At 45.1% G+C, this 6005-nt stretch overlaps 1 protein-coding gene across 1 annotated transcript in view; it reads left to right on the top strand.

Annotated features, from left to right (window-relative positions):
* The first annotated feature begins 238 nt into the window (after positions 1–238).
* Positions 239–6005, top strand: part of ZFR (zinc finger RNA binding protein) — a 67021-nt gene continuing 61254 nt past the window's right edge. Inside the window, exon 1 of the mRNA XM_018570537.1 lies at positions 239–351. The gene's annotated coding sequence lies outside the window, so the exon portion shown is untranslated. The remainder of the gene's footprint in view (positions 352–6005) is intronic.

Genomic DNA, 6005 nt, shown 5'->3' with positions numbered 1-6005 from the left:
AGCCTCTACCACATGCTGAAAAACACTCCACCCGTCCACCCATTATCACAGTGCGCATTCCAGAACATTCCCAGGGCTGAAACCGTACACGCGTCGACCTGTGAGGACGGCGTGACGTCACTGGCTGGCAGGCGACGCTGCGTGCGTGCCGAGCGTCCCAGGCAATTCTCTAAGAGCGCGCCGAGCCTCTGCCAACCACAAGGTGGCTGCCCTGGCCCGACCTTACGCACTGCCGGTGTGTGACGTAAAGCATTCCCCGCCCTCTTCAGTGTGGCGAGTGTGTAGAGCAGAAGACGTGCGTTCCCTGTGTTAGAGAAGAGAACGGAGCGGAGAAAAGGAGCGAGCGGGCAGGTTTGTGACCTGAATGACGGTGGGGGAGAGTTAGGGGCACGGTAGAGGTGGGAGGTCTCTGGTATGAGTGGACAGCGAGGGAGGTACGCAGGCTGCGGCCTAGCACTACGGCGCCCTGTCCTTTAGCAAACCTGACCGGGGGTGATCTGATTTCCTCCGCAGAGGCCGCAGTGTAGGCTCAGACAGAGGCCCCGTGTTTATTAGTGTTGGATGGAGGCACGACCGCAGTGCGTGCGGTTCAGGGACAATTCCTACCTGGGGCCTGCAAGACTGGTGTGTGTTATCCCAGAGGTGAGGGGGCGGGGCCTGTAGACATCTTTATTATATACTCTACTATAAACTGATCCAAGAGGTGAGGGGACGGAGCCTGGAGACATCTTTATTATATACCCCACCATATACTGGTCATAGGGTGAGGGGGCGGAGCCTGGAGGCATCTTTCTTATATACCCCACCATATACTGATCACAGGGGTGAGGGGGCGGAGCCATCTTCATGGTATACTCCACCGTCTAGGTGTCATGCCTGTGGTTGTCAGTTTTGCAATAACTTATGGGACTTGTAGTTTCCCCACACCTGGAGTGCTGAGGTTGCCATCCTGATATTATTTATTGATCTTGTAAATTTGCTCTGACATTTATTATACGTTCTTCTCTTGAAATTTCTTTATACAGAGTGTTGCCATAGATCAGGGGTGAGCAAACTCTGACCAGACACCCCCCCCCCCCTCCACAGTTTTGGAACTACAAATCCCATGATGCATTGCATGATTCATTGTGGGATTTGTAGTTTCACTGGCTCTCCAGTCTCTGCACCTAGATGTGGCCACAATAAGTCAGTACATTTGGGGGAAAAACCTAATAGGCTCACAACTGCGTTAAGCTTAATGCACCGGCGACCCGTTGTCTCCATGTCGGCCTGTACTGTAGTGGGGGAAGGGGGTCGTATCCTAGGGTGACAACACTGCACCTTCATGGCTTTACACTATGGCAGCGTTCTCACCCAAGGATACAATCCCCCCCCTAACCTTACTACAGTACAGAAAGAAGTTACAAGCAGGGATGTAATAAAATATATACATTTCTTGTAGAGAGCGTTACCACAGACCAGAGTTAGTCAAACTCCAGCTGTGGTGGGACTACAAATCCCATGCTGCATTGCAAGATTCTCACAGCTATGAATCCTAGAGACAGATGCATGGTGGGATTTGTAGTTTCACCACAGCTAGAGGGCTGACATTTGCCCACCCCTGCTATATGCTAATATTGCGCAACATAAAAATTTTCAACTACCACCATTTTATTCTATAGGGTCTTGGCATTCAGAAAATATATAATGTTGGGGGGTTTTACGTCATTTTCAGGCCTATAATGTGGAATATAACATGGGTGCAAAAAATGAAAAAAGGGCCTCAGTCATGAAGGGGTTAAGAGGCGGGATGGCTCTGAGATGGGCACATGTGGGATTTCTTTCTTCTCTGCCCTTACCCGCAGTACTTTAGTGTGAGCAGGCCGTGTTGTTACTGTCCGATCCATCAGCCCGTAGATGCCGGTCATGTCCATGCCGCAGTCTCACCTTTTCCTTAGTAACCCTCTCCTGGATGAGCGCCCATGTGTGCACACTCCATGGGCAAGTCCTGTCGGTAGTTGTACAAGTCTTTGTGAAATGTCTTTGTGAAAAAGTGTTGTGAAATGCCATTCTTGGCATTTCACAACACGCAGCAACACAATACATCAGATAAAAGCCTCGCCGTCTGTCATTAAAGAGCCGTCCGTGTGCCCAGGCTGGTCATTGGGTGAGGGGGCGGAGACTTTGCCTGGGGTGAGGATGTGGCATCAGTCTGCTGCAGGCAGGAGGAAGCATTTCCCCCATCTCCTCTTCCCCGTTGATCAGACGGCAACATTGTAACATGGATGTCAGCATTGTACAGACCTGCTAAGGATCCAGGATTTATATGATTGCGTCGTCTCCCACCCCACGTCTCAGTCCAGGAAGTAGCTGCTGGTTCTGGATTCTATCTGAACAAAGACGGTGCCATCCTTCTGGGAAGAAAGGGACTTAAAGAGAAACTTTACACCCATCATTGAAGTGACAACAAAGACGCCTTTAGAAATGGTTAGCAATGACGATCTACAATGACATACTTCTAGATAATTGCCGGCTTTGTGTTCTTTGCATTCCTTATTTCTCTTTTCTTCCCCAGTCTTCTGACAGTGGCCATGTTTACTAAGGGCAGATGAATCCATCTGCTCTTGTTTCCTGGAACTCTGGCACATGTGACTGGGACATGTGACCATGCACATCATCTCAGGGAAGGAAAATGCCTTTCCCTGAGATTACAGATGGCATTTCCCAACAATGCTCTGCTGATGTAACCTTCCCAGGATGCAACACTTGGGAACAGCTTCTTACATCACTTATGCCCAAGAGGACCAGGAAGGGGGGGGGGGGAACTATTGAAAGTAAATGAAAAATGTTTAATAAATGTAAGACTATTTCAGATCAAGGTAAAGGTCCGTTTTATTGGCATTATCAAGGAGAGTTCTAAGACCCCTGTGAGAATTATTAAAATATACAGACGTGGACAACATTGTTGGTACCCTCACAGCGCATTGAAATGATGCTTCACTCCCCCCCCCCCACAAGTGTCATGAAATCAAAAGCAATTTTCTCATGTGTAATTGCATGACTTTGGCATGTCATAGACTAAAGCAAAGAAAAGGGGGGGACACAAAATTCTGCATCCAGGATCTCCCTGAGCATGCAGAAGAGGACAGGAGTCCACCTTCGTCCAGACCTGCCCATCTTCCCGCTCCCTACCATGCTGCCCTTTTATCTTGTGGGGAAGATTAAACAATGGGATATTGATGTGAAAGGGGGGATCCTGATGTCAACATTTGTTCCCTCTTAAAACCCATACTGGACCCCTATCTACGAGTGTTTTTGGTATAGATTTTGGGGAAAACCACCCTTTTTTTTTGTTTTTTACATTAATGCTTTAGACTAGTGTGCCTCAAGATTTTGCTTTTAAGGCTGCATTCACATATGGTGTTTGCGGTTTTCCACATGGAAAACCATGCGTCGCAAAAACATGCAATGTTTACCATACGCGCCAATTCCGCGAGTTTGCGGCTGTAGTGATAACTGCAAACTCGTGGAGTCCGTCCAAAAATCGTGCTCCGACTTTTTTGCAGGGTGCGTGTTTTCGTGCAGCACGGACACTGCCCTAATGTCAACATTGTAATGCATTGTTCTTTGTTTATTGCGTTTTCGCACGTATGAAAACGCGAGGAAAACCGCTAATGTGTGGAGTCTTTAAGGCTGCCGCAACTTAAAGGGTTATTAAACCCTCATTTATTTTTGCATATATATAAGGCTAGCAAGCAGATATTTGCAAAACTATAAAAAAAAAACTATTTCAAAGGGTTAATACTTACCTGTGTCTCCGCCGCACGCTCCTGTCCAAACATCGGAAAATTTATCTTGCGGCCACAAAGGATCTTGGGGCGGGCACATGCAATCTTCAGATGTTCGGCCCGGGAGACGAAGAGAGACACAAGGTAAGTCTATGGAGCAGCGTGCACCGCACATACTACGTGGGACATCACAGAAGAGGAGGACAGAGGATTCCGCGCTGGATCGGAGACCTGCACCATCGCTGGAGGGACAGCTAAAAACTACAGGGAAGGTGATCGGATTAAGAGGGATCATTTAGGCCTTGTTTATACCAAGCGCGTTCCAAGAGCAGTTACAGACCGGAGCAAAACTGCGTCCAATGTATTCCAATGGTCCAGCCTCCAGTTCACATCGCAGCGTGCAGTTCCAGAGCAGGTAAAAAAACTGCAGCAAGCCCTATTTTACCTGCTCTGGAACGCATGCAAACGCCCTGGAACACAAAGCCAATTTTAAACTAAAAAAAATATATTTTTTTTTAAAACCAAAAACGGCCCGGAACGTATCAAAAACGTGGCACAACCCACTGCACTGCATGTGCACAAACTCGTACAGATCTGTTCTGCATTTGGTGTGAACTAGGCCTAAAGGTAAGTCCTTTACATTAGCATTGTGGAGAGCGGGGGGCTTTTGATTTTAATGTCCTGCTAGTATCGGGAACAGTTGAGACAGTAAGCGGTCTTTCCCTATGGATTGTGTTACTTTCATGATACACGTAATGCGCTTCTTTCTGTTTTTCTTGTTACAAAGCCTGAAAGTGGAGACTCTGTTCTCTTGCACAATAGGGCAATTGAGAAACTGTCTTTGCCTCCAAAATAAAGTGGAGTCGAAGAATGGAATGCATGGCACACAGAAGGAACAGAGTGTTCATAAATGTGATATCAGAAACCTTTCCGTGGATAAAACAAATACACGGCCTTTTCCTCCAGAATCTAGGTTATAACACAATTCTAATAAATTGTTTTTAAAACATACCGTTTCCTTGTGTAAATCTATTTTAGTTTTCAGTTCCTGTATCTTTAATTCTACTTGATTTAGCTTAGGTTTCTTTCTTCTTAGAATTAGTTGTACAAGTTTTTCTTCGTCCATGTGGGAAGAAAACTGTGTGTTTGGGAAAGGGATTAAAAACATATTGTGGAAACGCTTTATAGATGACTGTGGTTTTTTGGGAAGGAGAGGTAGATTCTCTCCAAACATACTTAGAGTCCCTTAACCATAACGAATATAACCTCTCCTTCACTTATAATATCAGCACCACCACCACCCAATTTCTGGACTTGGAAATATCCATACATGGAGACCACCTTATTACAAAAACTTTTTTCAAGCCAACGGACAGGAATGGATTTATTCCGGTTTTTAGTTGCCACCATCCGACTTGGCTTAAAGGAATCCCCAAGGGCCAACTTACTAGATTAAAGCGAAATTGCACAAGGGAAGAAGACTTCCATGCCCAATCAGAACTCCTAGTAAAAAAATTTGAAGAAAAGGGGTATGACGGTAATAAATTGGTGAAAATACAAACGGAAGTACAAAACAAAGATAGGTCAGAACTCCTTAAACCATCTACACGATCTAAAACTCCACCTCCTCTTTTATTTATTACCAACTTTTCGGCTCAGTATAAACAGGTCGAAAATATTTTATATAAACATTGGCATATATTAAAAAGAGATCGTACTCTGGGTTCGATTCTTCCTAGTAGACCTAGGGTGGTATATAGACGAGCGCCTAATCTTAGAAGTATACTAGCTAAGAATATAGTTAACCCACCAAAAGAAAAAATGACTCTTTTTAACGGCACAGGTTTTTATCCTTGTAAATACTGCATCGGTTGCAGGGCAACAGGCATGAGAAAGAAGGTCACCGAGTTTAAATCTAATACCACCAATAAAAATTACTCAATTAAGAAGTTTGTATCTTGCCACAGCAGATATGTCACATATCTGCTAGAATGTCCCTGTGGACTACAATATGTAGGAATGACCTCCAGACAGTTAAAAGTTAGGCTCGAAGAGCATGTAAATAATATAAAAAAGGGGTATCCTAAACACAGCCTTTCTAAACATTTTACATTATTCCATGACTGTGACCCAAAACTGCTCAAGTTTGTGGGTATTGATAAAATCGAGAAACATTGGAGAGGTAGTAACCTGCTCCAACAAATATCACAAAACGAATCCAAATGGATATTCACTCTC

The sequence above is a fragment of the Nanorana parkeri genome, unplaced genomic scaffold (genome assembly GCF_000935625.1).
Source record: "Nanorana parkeri isolate BGI_ZX_2015 unplaced genomic scaffold, ASM93562v1 scaffold38, whole genome shotgun sequence".
Classification (NCBI taxonomy): Eukaryota; Metazoa; Chordata; class Amphibia; order Anura; family Dicroglossidae; genus Nanorana; species Nanorana parkeri.
This window is presented reverse-complemented; position numbering and strand designations above follow the sequence as displayed.